The sequence below is a fragment of the Oryctolagus cuniculus genome, chromosome 11 (assembly GCF_964237555.1).
Source record: "Oryctolagus cuniculus chromosome 11, mOryCun1.1, whole genome shotgun sequence".
NCBI classification, from domain to species: Eukaryota; Metazoa; Chordata; class Mammalia; order Lagomorpha; family Leporidae; genus Oryctolagus; species Oryctolagus cuniculus.
This window is the reverse complement of record NC_091442.1, coordinates 85,852,060-85,873,115: the sequence shown is the minus strand read 5'-3', so window position 1 is coordinate 85,873,115 and position 21,056 is coordinate 85,852,060. Positions and strand designations below refer to the sequence as shown.

At 39.5% G+C, this 21,056-nt stretch overlaps 1 protein-coding gene across 3 annotated transcripts in view; it reads right to left on the bottom strand.

Annotated features, from left to right (window-relative positions):
- The window catches only part of TMTC2 (transmembrane O-mannosyltransferase targeting cadherins 2), a 449,447-nt gene that overhangs the window by 115,712 nt on the left and 312,679 nt on the right, over positions 1 to 21,056 (bottom strand). The gene's annotated exons all lie outside the window — the stretch shown is intronic.

The following is a 21,056-nucleotide window of genomic DNA, read 5'->3' as shown; positions in this document are numbered from 1 at the left end:
GAGCTGACATAGTGATGGAGAACAGAAAGTCTGAACTTCTTTCCCTGATAGACAATATAATAGTAGTTGGGCTCAGGGCTGAATTATCACTGTCAACATCAAAGACCTCTGGACCTTGGTAGGAAAAATGTGTGATGTAGGCTGCATAGGAGTCACTACACATCAGCCTCCTGAATTGTCCTTCAGCACACTGTGCTGTTTGTCACCTGAGTTGGCAGGTTTATCTATGAGACATGAGAGGGACTGAACTGACACTACCAATCATTAAGGCACCTTAACCAACACTACACAAAACTATATAGGATGGCAGTTTAGTAAACTTGAGATCATTCCTTGCACAACTGCTCTAAACACAAAGAGCAAACTTGGGAACAAACATGTTGATTGGTTCAGCATCTCAAAATGGGACATGCATACACACTGGGTCATGCAGTGTTATGCCATGGAAAACGCAAACATCAAGCTTTCAAGACTTGGGGGGAGGCCGGCGCCGCGGCTCACTAGGCTAATCCTCCGCCTTGCTGAGCCGGCACACCGGGTTCTAGTCCCGGTCAGGGTGCCGGATTCTGTCCCGGTTGCCCCTCTTCCAGGCCAGCTCTCTGCTGTGGCCACAGAGTGCAATGGAGGATGGCCCAAGTACTTGGGCCCTGTACCCCATGGGAGACCAGGATAAGTACCTGGCTTGGGGGGAAATCTAAGCGATCAAATTGTTAAATCCTTTGAAGTCATTTCTATTTTAAAATGAGTAAAGATATGTTTTAAAGATAGAAGCATTGACATAAAGCAAAGAGCAAGCTTGGGATTCAGATCTCAGCTTGGTCATCTCTTCAAAGACGATCCCTGGAAGAGTTGGGCTACTTGGACAAGTTGTTTAATCTCCCTAGAAATGCAGATACTTGCAGGGATATTACTGATATTTGATATTTTCTGATGAGGCTTTTAATCGACTTAGTACCTACAATACAAATAAAGCTCCTACAAAAATGTTAAGTACTCAACAAATGTTAGCTAATGATATTTTGTAATAGGGAGAGCAGTAGCTGGAGTGCAACATCTTAAACAGATTAAATGAGGTAATGTGTATTTAATACACACAGCTAATACTTTGTGAGTACTCATCTCTTACCTAAACATTTAGTACCTCAGGTGGTTTACCCAAATCACAGATGTCTGTGACTTTTTTTAAAAAACAGCATTCTTATAGCATACCCCATGAAAAGTTTTTGACCTGAAATATTTCATTATCAACCAAATTGTCTCTTGCTGTGGAGCATTTTAGACTAGACATAATTTGCCTTTAGGGTTCAAGAAATTTGAAAAGAAAAATCAAAGAGAATACCAAGGCCCAGAACTGAAGTTACAGTTAAAAGACTTTAGGACTCAATTTTCATCAAAGTGGAAAACCCACATAAATAGTGGTAGCAGTTTAAGAAGGCACTCTCAAACCCCACCATCAAGAAATATACATATTTTAAAAGGTCCGTTTTCTCTTTGAAATGCTGACATGATTCGGCAAGCTCAAGTTGAAGTATTTAGTAGGGTTCAAGCTGCTACCAATCGTAGAATTGTACAAATGTAGGAGAACCATGGGTGATTCTGAACAATGCACTATATACACACTTGCTATTTTATAGAAACAAAACATTATAATAAAAATGTACTTTTGTTCACATCTGTCATATGTCACACAACTTTCCTCAAAGTAAATGGCTACAGGTGAACATAGTAATGTTTTCATTTGAAAAAGAAGTTAGAAGGTAGTAGACAGGCAATGCAAGTAGACAGGCAATGCAAGTAAAAAAGTTCAGAAAGCACCCAGGGGCAACATCATATCCAGCAGATTCTCTCTGTACTGAAGGTAAGTGAGAAACAGGTAGAAAAGTCAGTTTTTGACATTGTTAGACTAACTGGATTAATTATCTAAAGAAGTTAGAATAGTATGAAGAGAATAAGCCATGTGCCTAACTAAAAGACCAGTTAAATCCTAATATCTTTAAGAAATATCTCATAATACATATCCATTTTTTAACAGCATTATTTCAGATTTATGTGGCTTAAAGTAATCTACTTTTACAAATATTTGGATCTTTACAATGCTACTATGGGAAAAACTTCAGATTTCAAATAAAGATTTCTCAAATGTCTTATTTTAAAAAGGTTATTTTAATGTCTACAACATTGTTTAAACTGTTGATGTTGGTATGTGCAACACCGATGTTGCAAAGTGTGTGCTACTACATTAAATGCGCATTAATACTTCTAAGATCACCATGAATTGCAGCCTAACTCTATAAGAAAAAGTTGCTTTTATCATCTTTATCTGTAAATTCAAATTCATCAACTAAATGCACGTTTTTGTAGGAACAGAAAATGATTCATACTGCATTGCATCCCATGAAATTTATACAAACTTATACATAAGGCAAAAGACACAAATGTTATGATCGTTTCTATAAAAGATCACATAATTCCTTGTTACCACACACTATGTTTAGTAAAATAAAAAACCACATGATTATCTGCATTCTTTTATACCTATCAGAAGAGTATATATTTCTTAATATCACTACCACTGTAGATGAAATTTGGCAAATTTCTTTTGAAGTCTATGTTTCATATTAAACATTCTTCTGAGATTCCATTCTAAGGCTTTCAGGGTAAAAAGAAAATTTTATGGCCAGAAAATCACAGTCCACTATGTTATCAAGTAAACAAAAAGAAATATCTCTAATTTGTGTGTTTTTTTTTAATTTCTATCTTCCAGTAATGACCACTCTTTATATTTAAAGAATTACCATATCATTTTCACTGATATAAGAAGAAAAAATGAATTTTTTACATTTAAAACCATTGCTATTCATGTATGTGACACTATAAATCCCCTCTTTGATTCCTGATTAATGCCGAGGGTCTACTAGGAGAATTTTAACCAAAAGAATGATAAGAACAAAGTATGTGTTCTTCTTTTTTTTACTTATGGTAACCCAATGAACTCATCACTTTTCCTTTTGTAATTATTTGTGTAAACCTTCACCTTTCCCAATAATTCTTTCAAACTTTGACTTCCCTTTCCTTCCACTATGTAACAATGAAATAATTTACTTGGGGGCCAGCACTGTGGTGTAGTGGCTGTGGTGCCACCTGTGGTGCTGGTGTCCCATATGGGCAATGGTTTGAGTCCCAGCTGCTCCACTTCTGATCCAGCTCCCTGCTAATGTACCTGGGAAAGTGGCAAAAGAAGACACATGTCTTTGGGCCCCTGCACCCACGTGGGACACTGGAAGGAAGCTCCTGGCTCCTGGCTTCAGACTGGCCCAGCTCTGGCCATTGTGGCCATTTGGGGAGTGAACCAGCAGATGGAAGATCTCTATCTCTCTTCTGCCACTCCTTCTCTGTAACTCTGCTTTCAACTGAATAGTTTTTTAAAAAAAGAAATAATTTACTTGCTCAATAAGTGCTTATTGCCATAAAAGGCCATCTCTTACCATCTAAAAGAATGAGGAAGAGCAAATGGATATCCTAAACAAGTTTGTGCTTACTGGGCAAAATAGCTAATACTAATAAAAGGTGATATATCACTATATTATATATAATGACAATAAAATGTGATATATGTATTCTCATGGGAACAGGCAATGGAAGTACTACTTCTATGAGTAAGTAATTCTGGAGTAATTGTTACTGGACTAAGTAGTCCAATGCTGTGGCCTGACTTAAAGTTGATATGTGAATTGGCTCTCTCTCTGATAGTCATTTCACCCATATCCAACAAATACTGAACAATGATGTGCTCAACATCACACAAATAAGAGTGAACAAACATGGCATTGGATCACATTGCCAAAAAAAAAAAAAATAGTGTATCAGGATTCAGCTAGCCCTTAGCTATTCACCTGTAATAACTGTGCTGGACGAGAACTGCTAAGGATGACTGGAAGCAGTAGTAACTGTTTCATGAATGAGATGGAACAAAATGGATAGGTAGGACATTGTTAAGTGGAAAGGGAGCAAGCTCTTCAGGCTAAAGCAGGAACATGTGTGGAAAAGACACAGAATGAATGGATGGAATATACAGAGAAGTCACTGGAAGTTTAATATTGTGGGGGATAATGGCTGATGAAGATAAACAAGGGAAACTATGGCCAATTAATAAACAATGTCACATCATGCAAAGTAACAATAATGTTATTCCTTCTCTAATGTTTAACATGTACTGAATCCTTACCATAACACCTATGGAGCAGCGTTCTAAATGCTTTACATACATGAATTGACTCATTTAAACTCAACAACATTTCCAACAAAGAAATGTTTATGACAAATTGCACAGACAAGGAGACAGGAATAGAAGTTAACTTTGTGCCCAAGATCACAAAGCTAACAATTGATTGAGCAAGCCAGTTAGGAGAGAACCTGTGCTCACAAAGCTGCCTCCCTTCTAAGATGACAGAATACTAAGAGAAAAAGGAATCGTGCTTCATGGGCAAGAGAAACTTTTCTAAATATGTTTCCATACTTTTGATACATTAGGAAATCATGTACTGAGCATTACTACACATGTTAGATTTTAGACTGGGAGGTGGTGGTAAATGACACATCCCATGGATGCCTCTGATTCCCGATATTCTCGGACACAGATCCAGACACAAAGATTGAGGTACAGAAGCAGAGATTAAAAAACAGTGACTACCAATGCACAATGTTAGTGAAGTATTACACAATTTATGATAGATCCTTTAAGAGAGATTCAAAGAGCCAAGAGTGTGAGGAACAGGGAGATTTGTTGTCATAGAGGATTTTGGGGAATAAAGAAGAAAAACCTAAACCAGGTCATAAAAACTACAACATTCCTGATATTATAAGAAAAAAACTAAACAAACTGAAAATCAATGATTTTCCTCAGGCAGATCAGAAAAATAAATCTGAAAGGCAAGCTGACATTCTGAAACGTGGAAAGACACTAGCGTCACAGCTGAGGATCTGTTTACCTGATGCACAAATCAGGGGAGCCAAACAACGAATAGGCACACATCAGTGATGATCAGTGACCACTGGCTAGAGGCTGAGTGTGGACCAGCGTCGGAGAGAGGGAAGCTCCTCAGGGCCCAGTCTTGGTGGGGAGGTGGGGGGAATGGAGGTGGGGAGTTGGGGAGGAGGGGGGTGGGGAGGCGGTGTAGGGCTGGGGCCCTCAAACTATCACAGCCTTTATTTCCAGGAACCTGATCAGGATCTCACAGCGAAGAACCACAAAGATCCCTTCCTGGTGATGTCAGAGGAAAAGGAAGAACAATGCTTGTGGAAGATACCCAGGGTCTTCCCAGTAACAATGGCCCATTCTATAAGGTGAATGACTAGCGGCAGAGCCTTGACCTGGACCTGAAGGTGGTGGGCATTCTTCTCTCTTTCTGTCCTTTCAGACTCAGCTGAAGTGGTGAGAGGGAAGAGCCATCCAAGCAGAGAAACTGAGAACGTCACAGGAAGGAGCCTTAAGTCCACGGAATGGCAGAGATTTAACAAAACAATCGCAGAAGTTTTCTCACTCCTACACCTTGCCACTCTGAAAGCCCAGCTCCAGATGCAGCAGTGGGCATTCGGCCTAGCGGTTAAGTTATCTGCATCATATACATGGCATCTTGGTTCGGTACTTGCCCTAGCTCCTGTTTCCAGCTTCAGGCTAATGCAGATCCCGGGAGGCAGTAATGATAACTCAGGTAGCTGGGTTCCTGCAACCCACGTGGGAAAGCTGGATTCAGTTCCTAGCTCCCAGCTCCAGCTCCAGGCCATTGTGGGCATTTGGGGAGTGAACTAGAAGACATGAGCATTTTCTGTCTTTCACATATGTAAGTGGAAATTTTAAGATAAAACACCATAATGCAGTACGGCTGAAAGAGTAAAGGAGTCTAAAAGCGGGTGGGGGGGGGGTGGATTAAGACACTAAAGGAATCTGAAGCCTTTCTAGCCACAACAAACATTAAACAATGTCTGCAATGCCAGCATCCCATATGGGTACCAGTTCGTGTCTCAGCTGCTCCGCTTTCAATCAGCTCTCTGCTATGGCCTTGGAAAGTAGTGGAAGCTGGGCCAAGTGCTTGGGCCCCTGCATCCTATGGGAGACCCGGAAGAAGCTCCTGGCTCCTGGTGTCGGATGGGCCCAGCTCCAGCTGTTGTGGCCATTTTGAGAGTGAACCAGTGGATGGAAGACCTTTCTCTTTCTCTCCCTCTCTCTTTCTATAACTCCACCTCTCAAACAAATAAAATCTTAAAAAAAAAAAAAAGGAGGGCTATTTATATTGGTAAGTATGTACATTGAAGGAGAAGATGAATCCCAAATCGACAACCTGCCTTTGCACCTCAAAGAACCAGAAAAAAAGAAAAAAAAATCATACTAAGCCCAAAGATAGCAGAAAGAAGGAAATGATAAAGATTAGAAAAAACATCAGGGCTCCCAAGGTGGCAGAATAGCAACAGGGTGCTCTGTTTGAGGCTAAGCAAAATTACTAGAAAAGAAGTGGAAAAAATGCACTCTCAGGGTAAAGCAGCAGGAGAAACTGCAGTGGGAGGTCCTGCAAAAGCAGCAGAAATGGCCTGGACTTGTGTGGAAGGTGCAGACAGGCAGCAAAGAGCAAGATAACAACAAAGGACCCAGCAGCTTGGAACTGAAAAAAGCGCCACCCTGGCAAATCAGGTGAAGTCAAATGGCACGGGCCCACGCCACTGTGGATATAGCCGGAGGGAGAGCCTTGTGGACTGTACCATTTTTGAGTCCAGCCCAGATCCCTCATGGCAGCAGGGCAACTGCTCATGGAGGGGTGGGGGTGGGGGTGGGAGGAGTGGTGCTCCTCTCTCTCCCCCTCCCCTCCACAACAGTGACCTGAGGCCAGCTGTGGGAGAGGTGCCACTATTCTTTTTTGGACATAGGCAGGTAGCAGCTACTCCAGCTCTTGTGTGCACACCCAGGAACTATCAGGGATGCTCTGCACCCAGTCAGCAGGGGCGACCACAGCAGTTCAAGAGCATTAGGTGGGGACAGTCCCCACCTCACCAGCTGCACCCACTAGCAACCGGGGGCGGAGAGATAGGGAGCCATGCCTACAGAAGGAAAGTGTCGCCTGTGGGACTCTCCTACACACCTAACACTGCTGTGACGTCAGCAGGGCTACAGCTAGCGGGTACTGTATGCACCTGTGACCCAGACATTTTGCCAGAGAGAAAAAACCACATTCCCCACTGTCCTTGAGTCTGGCTGGGAGGACTGGACGTGTTCCAGCAGGGCAGAACACAAACAGGCAGGGGCTCTGGGAACACCTCAGTCTGCCTGCTCCCCGGGTCTGGATGGGCTACCGGGAAGAGTGGTCCCTGTTGCATTCCTTGAGCGCGGGAACTCTGGGTGCTGAGACCGAGGAAACACTGACAGCATGAGAGGCAAGGTGTTGCTAGGTTTCTGGGCAATCACTGAGTGCTGAAGCACACTCTCAGAGCTCCTGGATTGCACACAGCAGCTCATCGCAGAGGGAACCATACTCACGGGAAGGACTGCACAGATCACATTTGTGTTCATATGGAAGTGCAGGTGCATGTTGAACACACTGGGTGTCGCTCCCCCTCTTCACGGAGGAACGACACAGGACCCTGCGCTGTTCTTTTGTCTGCTCGGCCCTCCCCGGGTTTGCTGCTGGTTCTTCCCGGGTTGGCTACCGTCCCTTCCACCTCCGTGGAAGGGCGGTTCCCCCTGCCACTTTCCCCACTTCCGCGGGGGAGCGGCACACCACCGGCCGGCTCTCTCGGGGGCTGCTCAGATGTTCCTCAGGTAGATGTTCCTGGTGCATGTTGTCTCTCTCCTCCTTTATAGTCCTTCTACCAATCCCAACTCTGCTACCCACACGCCGAGTACGCTGCTCTCCTCCAATCAGGAGCAGGATCAGCTCCTGCAGGTCATCACTCAAGTTGGCGAGAGGCAGCTGCGTAGAAGTTGTTACTCCCTTCTCAGCGCCATAATGTGGGAGAGCAGATGCATAGAATAAGTCTTAATTCCAGTAACAGTCTAGTCCGAGTTGCTCCCCACAACTGGGGACTAATACCTGGGCATCCCTCATCTTGGAGGAGATAAGGACAGGGGTTGGTCATACCAACAGAGGTGACCATTCATCTCCATCCTGTTAACCAGAGGAGAAATACCATGCCCAACTTGGGCGTTACCCTGGCTACAGAGCTCCCTGGACATACCTACCATATACCTCCTGATCATCACTGATAGTGCAGACATTCCACCAAGCCACAAAGGTATAGCTCAAACATAAAAGCCATCAGATGAAAAAAATCAATTTTACAAATGACTAAAATATAGAAATTCAAGAAACAAAAATAAGGAAGACACCAGGACCCCCCTCAAAGAATACAACATTTAATATTAGAAATTGAAGATGAAGAGGTTGAGAAACTGTCAGAAGTGGAATTCAAAAAAATTAATCGTAGGATTATTTAAAAGCATTCAGATGCAAATCCACAACCTAAAGAAAACCATATATGATATGAATAAGAAATTTTCCCATGCAATTGAGATTTTAAAAAGAAATCAAAATGAAATATTAGAAATTAAGATAGATCAAATAAAAAATGCAGTAGAAAGCCTTAATGACAGACTTGGTAAGGCAGAAGAAGGAATATCCTAGCTAGAAAACAAATCTCTGGAAACCAGTCAGACTTTTAAAAAAAAAAAAAAAAAAAAAGGAAGAAATTAGAAAATTTAAAAATAGTGTTGGAGATCTATGAGATACTATCAAACGACCCAACATTTGGGCCTTATGAGTTTCAGAAGGTGTAGAAAGAGAGAAGAAACTAGAAGGCTTATTGAGTGAAATAATTACAGAAATTTTGCCTAATTTGGAGAAAGAAAGGAACATCCAATACAGGAAGCACATAAAAGTCCTAATAGATATGACCAGAAAATATCTTCCCCATGAAACAATATAGTCAAAATTCCACAGTAAACCATAAAGAAAAGATTCTAAAATGTGCACAAAAGAAATGCCAGATTATTTTCAGAGGCTCTCCAACTAGACTCACAGCTGACTTCTCACCAGAAACCCTGCATGCTAGAAGACAATGGCAAGATATAGTCAAGTCTTAAGAGAAAAAAACTTGTCAACTCAGAATACTGTACTCTGCCAAGCTTTCATTTATGAATGAAGGTGAAATAAAGACCTTCCATAACAAACGGAACTTGAAAGAATTTGTCATAACAAGTACAGCCATAAAGAAGATGCCAGAGGATGTGTTACACACAGAAACACAGAAAGCCATCATCATGAAAGAACGTGAAGGCAGAAAATCCCCCAGTAAAAGTACAAAAGAAATCCTAAGTAAATAATAGGAATATTGACAGAAAAACGGCAGGGAGAGCCAAGTAATTACTTATCAGTAGTTACCTTGAATATAAATGGCCTCAGTGCCTAGTCAAAAGATAGAACTGGCAGAATGGATTCAAAAATAAAACCCATTTATTTGCTCCCTACAAGAAACACACCTCACCAACAAATATACACATAGACTGAAAATGAAAGGATGGAAAAAGATATTCCATGCTAACGGAAAGCAAAAAAAGGACAAGTATAGCCATCTTAATATCAGCCAAATAGACTTTAACACAAAAACTGTTAAAAGAGACAGAGAAGGGCACTATGTAATGATTAAGGGATCAATACAACAGGAAGATGTGACTATAATAAAAGTAAATGCACCCAATTACAGGGTGCCTGGATATTTAAAAGAAATGTTAAGAGATCTAAAGGGAGACATAGACTCCAATACAATAATAATGGGGGACTTAAACACTCATTTTCATCATTTTATAGATCAACCTGACAGAAAACCTACAAAGAAACAACAGAGCTAATTGACACTATGGACCAAATGCACCTAACTTATATCTACAGAACTTTTTACCCCACAGTTGCAGAACCCACATTCTTTTCAGCAGTGTATGGAACTTTCTCAAGGACAGACCATACACTAGGCCATAAAGCAAATTTCAGCAAATTCAAAAAGCAAAATCATACCATGCATTTTCCCTGACCACAATGGACTGAAGCTGGAAATCAAGAACTCAAGAATCTCTAGAACATATGCAAATACATGGAGACTGAACAACATACTCCTAAATGATCAGTGTGTCACAGAAGAAATAAAAAAATTCCTGGGAACAAATGAAGATGACAATGCCTCATATTAAAACCTATTATAGTAATTGGTGCCTACATCAAGAAACTAGAAAGTCACCAAATAAATGAGCTGTTAATGCATTTCAAGGACCCAGAAAAAAACAACAAACCAAACCCAAATTAGTAGGGGGAAATAACAATTAAAATTAGAGAGGAAATCAACAAAATTGAAACAAAAAATACAAAAGATCAATGAAATGAAAAGCTGGTCTTCTGAAAAAATAAACAAAATTGACACATCATGGGCCCAACTAACCAAAGAAGAGAGAAGACCCATGTCAGTAAAATTAGAGATGAAAAAGCAAATGTAACAACAGATACCACAGAAAGAATCAGTAGGAATTACTACAAAGAGCTGTATGCCAACAAAACAGGAAACCTAGAAGAAATGGACAGATTCCTGGATACATACAGTCTACCAAAAATGAGCCATGAAGACACAGAAAAATCTAAGCACAGAAATTGAATCAGTTTTAAAGACATTCACAAGAAAGAAAAGCCCAGGACCAGATGGCTTCACTGCTGAATTATACCAGACATTTAAAGAATAACTCCAATTCTCCTCAAGCTATTCAAAACAATTGAAAAGGAGGGAATCCTCCCAAACTCCTTCTATGAAGCCAGCATCATGTTAATTCCAAAACCAGAAAAAGAAACAGAACAATAGAATTATAAACCAATTTACCCGATGAACATAGATGCAAAAATCTTCAAAAAAAAAAAAAAACAAACCTAGCCAGTCGAATCCAACAACATATCAGAAAGATCATTCACCTGGACCAAATGGGATTTATCCCTGGCATGCATGGATGGTTCAACATTAAAAATCAATAAATGCGATACATCACTTTAACAAACTGAAGAACAAAAACCATATGATTATTTCAATTTATGTAGAGAAAGCACTTGATAAAATACAATACCCTTTCATCATGAAAACCTTAAGCAAATGAGTATAGAAGCAACATTCTTCAACACAATCAAGGCGATTTATGACAAACCCATGGCCAATTTCCTATTGAATGGGAAAAAGTTGAAAGCATTCCCCCCTAAGGGCTAGAACCAGACAAGGATGCCCACTCACCATTGCTATTCAACATAGTCCTGAAAGTTTTAGCCAGAACCATTAGGCAAGAAAAAGAAATCAAAGGGATACAAATTGGGAAGGAAAGAAGTCAAACTATGCCTATTTGGAGATGACATGATTCTATATATAGGGGATCACTCCAAAAGACTCCACTGAGAGACTACTGGAACTCATAAACAGTTTGGTATAGGGCAGGTTCTAAAAGTGAACACCAAAAATCAATAGTCTTTACATTCCCAGACATTGTCATGGCTTAGAAAGAACTTCTAAAGTCAATACCATTCACAATAGCTACAAACAAAATCAAATAACTTGGAATACATTTGACCAAGAACATCAAAGATCTCTATCATGAGAATGATAAAACATTCAAGAAAGAAATAGAAAAAGGCATTAAAAATGGAAAGAACCTTCTGTGTTCATGGATTAGAAGAATGAATATCATGAAGCTGTCCATACTACTGAAAGCAATTTACAGATTAAATGTTACACCAATCAAAATACCAAGGTCATTCTTCTCAGATATAGAAAAAAATGATGCTGAGGTCCATAGGGAAATACAGGCGATCCCAAAGAGCTAGAGCAATCTTACACAACAAAAACAAAGCTTGAGGCACCACAATACTACATATCAAAACATACTATAGGACGGTTATAATAACAAAAGCCTGGTACCAGTACAAAAATAGATGGATAGACCAATGGAACAGAACAGAAACTCCAGAAATCAACCCATGCATCAGAAACCAACTTATCTTTGACAAAGGAGCTAAAATCAACCCCTGGAGCAAGGACAGTCTCTTCAACAAATGGTGCTGGGGAAACTGGATCTCCATATACAGAAGTATGAAGCAAGACCTTACACCTTACAAAAAAATCTACCCAAAATGGATCAAAGACCTAATCCATGACCCAAAGCATTAAATTATTAGAGAACAGGGAAAGCCCTGTAAGAAATTGGCATAGGCAAAGAGTTCTTGGTAAAGATTCCAGAGGCACAGGAAACTAAAGCCAAAATTGACAAATGGGAGTACATCAAATTAAGAACCTTCTGTATTATGAAAAACACTCAGCAAAATGAAGAGGGAACTGACAGAATGGGAGAAAATATTTGAAAACTATGCAACTGATAAAGGATTAATAACCAGAATATAAAACGAGATCAAGAAACTCAACAACAAAACAACCCATTTAAGAAATCGGCAAAGGACTTAAAAAGGCATTTTTTTTTTCGAAAAGATGGAATCCAAATGGCCAACAGACACATGAAAAAAAAAATGCTCAGGATTACTAGCCAGCAGAGAAATACAAATCAAAACCACAAGGAGGTTTCACCTCACCGGAGTAAGAATGGCTTCCATACGGAAATTAATAAACAATAAATGCTGGTGAGGATGTGGGGAAAAAGGTACCCTAATCCACTGTTGGTGGAAATGAAAACTGGTACAGCCACTGTGGAAGACAGTATAGACACCTCAGAAATCTGAATATAGATCCCACTCCTTGGAATTTACCCAAAGAAAATGAAATCAGCATATCAAAGAGTTATCTCTACCCCCAAGTTTATTGCAGCTCAATCACAACAGCTAAGCTATAGAATCAGGGCTGGCACTGTGGCGCAGTAGGTTAATCCTCTGCCTGCGGTGCCAGGTTCTAGTCCTGGTTGCTCCTCTTCCAGTCCAGCTCTCTGCTGTGGCCTGGGAAAGCAGTGCAAGATGGCCCAAGTTCTTGGGCTCCTGCACCTGCATGGGAAACCAGGAAGAAGCTCTTGGCTCCTGGCTTCAATTGGCACAGCTCCGGCTGTTGCAGCCATTTGGGGAGTGAACCAACAGAAGGAAGACCTTTCTCTCTGTCTCTTCCTCTCACTGTCTGTAACTCTACCTCTCAAATAAATAAAATAAAATCTTTTTTAAAAAAAAATAGAATCAATCCAAGTGCTGGTCAACTGAAGACTGGATAAAGAAATTATGAGATATGTACACCATAGAATTCTACAGAGTGTTTAAAAAGAATGAAATCAGGGCTGGTGCTGTGGCGTAGCCAGAAAAGCTGCTGCCTGCAGTGCCAGCATCCCATATGGGTACCAGTTCAAGTCCCAGCTGCTTCACTTCTGATCCAGTTCTCTGCTATGGCCTGGGAAAGCAATGGAAGATGGTCCAAGTCCTTGGGCACCTGCACCTGTGTGGGAGACCCAGAAGAAGCTCCTGGCTACTGGCTTTGGACTGGAGCAGCTCCATCTGTTGCAGCCATCTGGGGAGTGAACCAGCAGATGGAAGCTCTCTCCCTCTCTTTGCCTCGGCCTCTCTATAACTGCCTTTCAAGTAAATGAATAAATCTTTAGGAAAAAAAAAAGAATGAAATCTTGCTGTTTGCAAAAAAAAAAAAGAAAAAAGAAAAAAGAAAAAAGGATGAAACTGGAAAGCATCATAGTTAGTGAAATAAGTCAGTCCTAAGAGTACCAATACCATACGTTCTCCCTGATCTATGGTAACAGAGACCTAAAAAGTAATCTTCAGAAGTGAAATTAACACTTTGAGATGCAATGACTTTGGACAGCCTTTGTCTTGACCGTTGAGGAACAGTTTCTTTTTTTATACTATTTTTTGAACTCTTTACTTGACATAGAGTTAATCTTATTTCTATAAAGTTAGTTGAAAATTGAATATAGTGAAAAACAACAATGGAAATAGCCCAGGGAGGAGGTAGACATGTGGGGGTACAGGTATAGTGGGAAGGATCACTATATTCCTAAAGCTGTATTTATGAAATGCATAACGTTTGTATACCTTAAATAAAATAGTTCTGGGGAAAATTTAAAAAAATAAATAGGTAAATCAACAAATCTTTTTTAAAAAAAACCACGGGACTTTTAATGTAAAAAGAGCTTTAGAGACTTTAATGGATAATATGCATTTTGGGAAGAAAAGTACAGTATTCGGCTTTGTCTACATTCATTTCAGTAAAGAATTTTTTTAAAGGAATATATAAACTTATGAATGATCATGGAATACATTTTGATAATATATTTTGTACATTTGAAGCATACTGTTTTAATAGAAACTATCAAAGCACTGGACGCAGTAGTGACAATCTTGGCACTCTTAAATGTTACCATATTTATAATTCTTCATTTTCTTCTTACACAAAAGCAATCTGTGACCTGTTGAGTCAACTCCGATCATATTTATAGTCAAGACAAATGTATGAAACTCAATAAATGCCGTATGCATAGACAGGTACTTATACATATGGAATATAAATACACAGAGCTGCTAAGTGCTGAGGAGTACAGACAGGAAGGAAGATCTCTCTTGTGCAGAAGTGGAAATGAACTGATGAAAGTAATCACTACTTGCGGCAAGCATGCACCCTAGGAGGGAAAGAGGAAAACAGACAACCTGGGGAATGCATCTTTAACCACAGCAATAGATTTCAACTTAATCACACACCTCTGCTGAGGAAATCGCCAAGGTATGCAAAAAACTTACACCCTCAGATTGCATGCTCCTGATCAGTGATTTCCTGCTGAAAGTGAGTAAATTTCTGATCCAAACAAACAGAAAGTCTATTCCTCTTTTTGGCTATTGCAGTTTTATCCAGAAATAGAATAAACTATAGAATAGATAATACCTCTGAGTTTCACTTTTCAGGACCAAAAATTTCTTGGCCTGACCATTATCTCTAATAACCACACTACTTATTTATCTACTGTGTGGCTCTGTAACTTTATACAATATTCAGCAGCTATCTTCAACTCTAAGCCACATGGCTCATGTCAAACTGCCCAGGGTGCTATTTGTAGATGAATCCTCTTGCATATTGCTGTCTTCCCCCGGAATTATTGTTATTATGATGTATACTGGATTACAGTAGATGCTGGAGAATGTACCTTATCCTGCCACTTTTGACAAAGAGCCTCAATTACGTTTTAAAAATGAGTGTCCTGCAATTTTAAGCCTCTTAAAAGAATTATGCTTTCCATTGTGAGAAGAAATAAATTACTAGACAGGTAAGTACTCAGGTTCTCTGGCTCCAATTCCACATTCTACCAGCAAAATGTTTACCAGGTGAAGGTCAAGGTCACTCACTCAGGCCTCCCACACCCCTACCTCAACTCCTTGAGTTTGGAATATCATATTTCCTTGCACTCTTACACTTTAACAGACTTCAAATGTCACACTCCAATTAAAAACTCGGTTTTTGAACAGATATTTAGGTCCTTTTTAATAGTAGCTATGTTTCAAAACACACATAGAATCACATCAGAATTAGGAGAAAATCTGAAAAAGAAGATTTGTTTGAAAAATAAAATTGCAACATGAAAACTGTATGCTTCTGGATAAGGCATTCACGTACATGAAGGCAGGGTGTATGAATGTCTTAGCACAGTAACGTAAACACACAGCTGGTGCGAGATTAAGCAGTCCAGCCTACAGAAAAAGAGAGGTCAGGTAAAGGCTTTGGGCATCAACCTAAACTTAACCTCTGTGAATCAGAATCTCCTCACCCACAAGAGGGTTTCCATGAGTCTACCTCATAAAGTTCATGGAAAAATGGAACTAAAAATGTGGGTATACTCTGATGCCATGACATAATATGAGGAAAATGTATGTCATAAAAGCATGAATTTAATGTTTTTACAAAAAATTAACTTTTTAATTTTTATTTATTTGAGAGGCAGAGAGAGAGAGAACGTGATTGATCCCATCTGTTGGTTGCTCCCTAATTGCCTGCATCAATCAGGGCCAAGCTAGCCCCAAACCAGGAACTAGAAACTCTCTGGCTATCCCATGTGGGTGGCGGGGACCCAACTCCTTGAGACATCCCCTGCTACCTCCTAGGGTAAACATTAGCAGGAGGCTGGAATCACAGGTGGACCTTGGACTCAAATATAGTTACTCAGATATGGGATGTGGGCATTCCAAGTGGAATCTAAATTGCTTGGCCAAATGCCCACCCCTAGTCATACATTTACTTCCATTTTTCAACAAACTCTGGAGTACCTCCACAGTTCACAGAATCACAGGAAGCAGCATTGCAGTAGCAAATACAAAAAGCCAATTTCATAGTACCTCTGGAGGTACTGTGGTTGGTAGGACCACAGAAGGGTATGGGTAAGGAGGTACTCTATACATGATACCTTCTTTGTTAATATAGATTTATAAAAGTCACAAAATAATTGTATGTATTTATGGGGTATATATGTAATGTAATTATCAGATCAGTGTAATTGTCACATCCATCCCTTCAAACATTTGTCATTTCTATTTGTCACATTAAAAACCTTCTGTACTAGATATTCTGAAATGCAGAGATTATGGTATGGTGCTACGCAACATTACAAATTATTTCTCCTATCCAACCGCACTCTTGTACCCATGATATTAAATTTTTTGAAGGTAGGAAAATGACAGACAAGGATTTATGCCAGGGATATGAATGATGAGCTCAGATGGCCCTAGAAAATCTCAGGACTTGGAAGAAAACAAAACTGAGCACAGAGTTAATGGTTTGGAACAACTATAGATTCAATAATAATAATAAAACACCTAAGGATATACTCCACAGCTACGCAGTCTTCGTGCTTCAGGATGCCCAGGCTCCTGAGCGTCAGATATAGCACAGGTCAACAGAAGGGGAGGTCACAGAAACCTTTCAGCTTTGCAAACATGTTCACGGCCGAGCTAGTTTTGAACTTATTCATGAGTCTGCAAACAAGAAAACTTTTCACATCTCAGAACAGATGGGGCATCTTTTCTCTATGTTTGTGTAGGATGTACATATACAGACAATCCTGACTTATGACTGTTTTGACTTTCAATGATGGAAAAACGATATACATTCTGTGTAAACCATACTTGGAACTTTAATCCCCTTCTTGGGGCAGCATTATGAGCCAGGGAACTTCCTGATGATGCTGGGCAAGCAGCAGTGAGCTGTATCTCCCAGGAAGGCACGCGGTCCTGAGGGGAGTAACTTATCCTCTACACTCCACTGTGTTGCTGAGCGCTGATGTTCAAGAGGTTAGGTGCATTAACCACATTTTTTTCATGTTTTCTATTGAAAATGGAATTATTCATATGCAGCCATATGGTAAGTCAAGGGGAATCTGTATATCTCTATCCAGATGCCACATGAATAAAAAGTAATCTGTTGTAAAAAGTGTTGGCCCATTCGCTTGAGAGATGCTTGCTTTTAAAGACATATGTTTGGGCACGGAATTTGGCCTAATTCTGGTCATTTGTTAGGACACCAAACATCCCATACTGCAGTGCCTGGATTTGAGTTCCAGCTCCAGTCCTGATTCAGGTTCCTGCTAAAATGTGCACCCTAGGAAACACCTGATGATGGCTTCAGTGACAGGTCCCTGCCACTCAACACATTTTAGGAGTGAAGCAGAGAATGGGAGCTGTCTCTCAAAAATGTGATGTTGCCTTTCCTAAGAGTAGACATAGCCTTAGACTAGGATGCCGTTTTATAAGGAGAGATACTTAAATTTTCTTCTAATTCATATGTTATTAGGGGAAAAAGCAGGCTCAGAAAATATGAAGCAAAAACATCTTTATGCACACTGTTTTTACTCTGTTATCATGTAAGAGACAGCAGGAGGAACAGGCTGAACCTCTAGTCAAGTATCCAAGTGTATTAATGGGCTTTAATGAACAAACTAAAGAACCAGAAAATGAAAAACAAAGTCACCTAACAAATGGTTAGAATTCCATGCCTATAATGAAAAGGAAAAGATGATTAAGGTACCTCCATAATTCTTTCTGAAACAAAAGGTATTTCCACCATTTACAAGTACGGCAGCCTGGCTTCTGCTAAGATTTCCTCCTCAATAAAATGCACTGGAGCCTTCTTCTTGAAGTCAAGGCAATGTCCTGTGGGTGTGGGTAGTGCTACAGCTTACTAGAGAGCATGAGAAAGAGATAAGGCTCGAGCAATGTGTGTACAGGTAGTTTTTATAAATGATCATTATTTTCACCCCGAAATAAAGTTAAGTTATGCTTAACTTCAAGTGCTTCCCTACACACATGCCCTAATAACACGGGATTTGAGATTCCTTGGTTATCACAAGGGCTTAAGTTAGCTGACTCTTTATATGTTACACTAAATAATAACTGCAGACCAAATACAGAAGCCAACCAACTAATGAAACAAATAAAACAATAAGATATTTCTTTAAAGGCAATATATTATTATTTATCCCTAAGTAAAGAGTTAATGCTTCTTTTTAAATACAGCAGTACATATTGGAGATCTGAAATAGCTAAGTGATTTTACGTGGCCTTCAATGCCAAAGACTTTGAGTATTTTAAACCATATCATTCCCAAGACTATTTGGCAAAGGAAAACCGCCTACTTAGGACTTCTGACACACACGAAGCAGCACACATTCACAGGATATTTGGGAGCAGGTCGAGTCCTGTGCCACTTAGAGGTAGCAAGCAGTGTAATTATAGCAAAATGTACATCTTGCTGTGGGGAGGGAGTCTTCCAAAAAATGAACTATTAGATTTGTTATGCTTTAGAATAAAAATACAGTGATAACTACATTAGCTCAAGAATGCTAAATCCAGAAGTTCAGATAAGGCAACTTCATGAGAGCGCTAAGTGAACATGGATTAACCATCTGTAATTTCTTTCGATATTTTGTAGTGTGATATCCAAGCTTGTACTTTCTTTCCTCATAGAAGAAATTTCACAACTTGAATTGGACATATTCATTATAATCATTTAATCAGAGTTGTAGGAGAAGTTACCTTTAGTTCCCCTCTCTCTCCAACATACACATGGCTGTACAGTGATTATAATAAAACAGAAAAAACAACTCAAACATTGCTCAATGTGCAAAAGGGACAGAGCACTGTTCTGGAGAGGACCAAACAGGAAGAAAAAAAAAAAAAAAAAAAAAAGCTCAGCTCTACAAAGCAATAATAATTGTAAAAGACCCATGGAAACATACAGCAATGCACTTCCAGAGAGTACACTGACACCATTTTAGCCTGGAGTCTGGGGCTTTTCAATTGAACCTCAAGTACTTTCACAACTGGACTTTTATGTAGCCCAATTAACTTTGGCTAGACACTGGAGTCTGGCTCAGCGCTTCCATGCAGTAGCCAAAATAAAGGTTTTCTGTATCAAGAATTACTGTCAGAGTCTCCAGTATCCTTCCTTCTCTCCTAGTAGCCTAAATCTGGAAAATAAGCTCACAGCCAAGTAGCTTTTATTACAATTTAAGTCAATATTAATTTTACTGGCTCACAAAAACTATAAAATATTTGGCTTAAGTAAACTGGACAGGACTAAAAGAAAGGAAGGCAAAAAAAAAAAAAAAACCCTCAAAGTAAACATGTGCACACAACTAGTGAACTCACAGCATTAGGACCAACCATAAAATCATCTGAAACACCCTAATAATGGGAATGTTATTCCTTCCTTTCTCTCTTAATGCATGTCCAATTTTCAATTCATGGCATTTGCCCTAGGTAACAAAGTTCAAACAAGAAATAAATCACATTTTTAAGCACAGTAATTCAAACTCTGCTCGTGTTTAGTATTTTAATTGGACATGACATTGGAATGAAAGTTCCATATATATTCAAGAGCTGTCACCTGGGCCAAGCTGTATTTAAACATGGAGGCTACCAATGACTTTAATGAGGAACTATTTCCCAACGTTCTCTGGAAAGTTTCTATTAGAGGAATAATGGTGGATCTAAAAGTACCAATAGCCTAAACTCAAGTCCCATGTTCATGACTCATAACACCAAATAATAAAAACGTGTTTAGCCACTCAAACTAAACAACATTTGAAGGTGATATCTGAAGAGACTTCCTGTTAAGACTATCCAATCAGCTCATTCAGGCAAACCAATGGGAAAAAAATTACACACATAAAATTATATAATATAGAGTGAAAATGAATGATACTCAATTCAGGAAACTTTAAAGTGGTACTCATTTTCACTGTTTAATAGCTAAGTGACTTTCAGGAGCTTTCCTTCAGTGTTTGAAGGTCAATTTTTTTCATATATACAAAGTGTACAAATCTCACTTCCAAGGGTGGTTGTTAAGCTTCTGTGAAATAACACCTGGTCAGGCACACACAGGCACTCAACAGATACAGCTCCCTCCTGTGTCCTCCTCCTGTCCAGGTTGTGGAAGGTAACTCTGTTTACTTTATAATCACGCCATTCTCCCCAATTACTCAACGCACCTCACCGAGAACTAAAGCAGTGCCTGGCGTGGAATCACATGCATCAACAAATGTGCTGACCAAATGAAAGGATTAATGAGGAAATGGGTATTACATTAATGAAACAAAAATATTAAAAATTCATGGACTTAAGTAACTTAAAAAGGAAAATGCAAAAGGGTGCAGGGAAAGTTACCAAAACAGAAAAATACCATGTAGTAAGGAAATAAAATCACTGGCTCCCTGACTTGTATCCAGAACCAAAAGACAGACATAGATTGTCATTCAATGTGGAGGGGCTTTTATAAAGATAGCAAGACCAGTGCTAAGGAAGTACACAGGAAAACAAACAAACAAACAAAGAACAAAACAGATGCCTGAGAGAGTCAGGAAGGACTATACAGAGGAAATAAAATTTGAGTGGCCAGAGAGGAAAAAGATGTTTTTGGCAGAATAAAAAAAGGATATGATCTATAGAATGTGCCAAAAAATGCTGGGAGACCAGAAATCTCTTTGAACTTTTCTATATACTGTATACATTTCCCAAATTCTA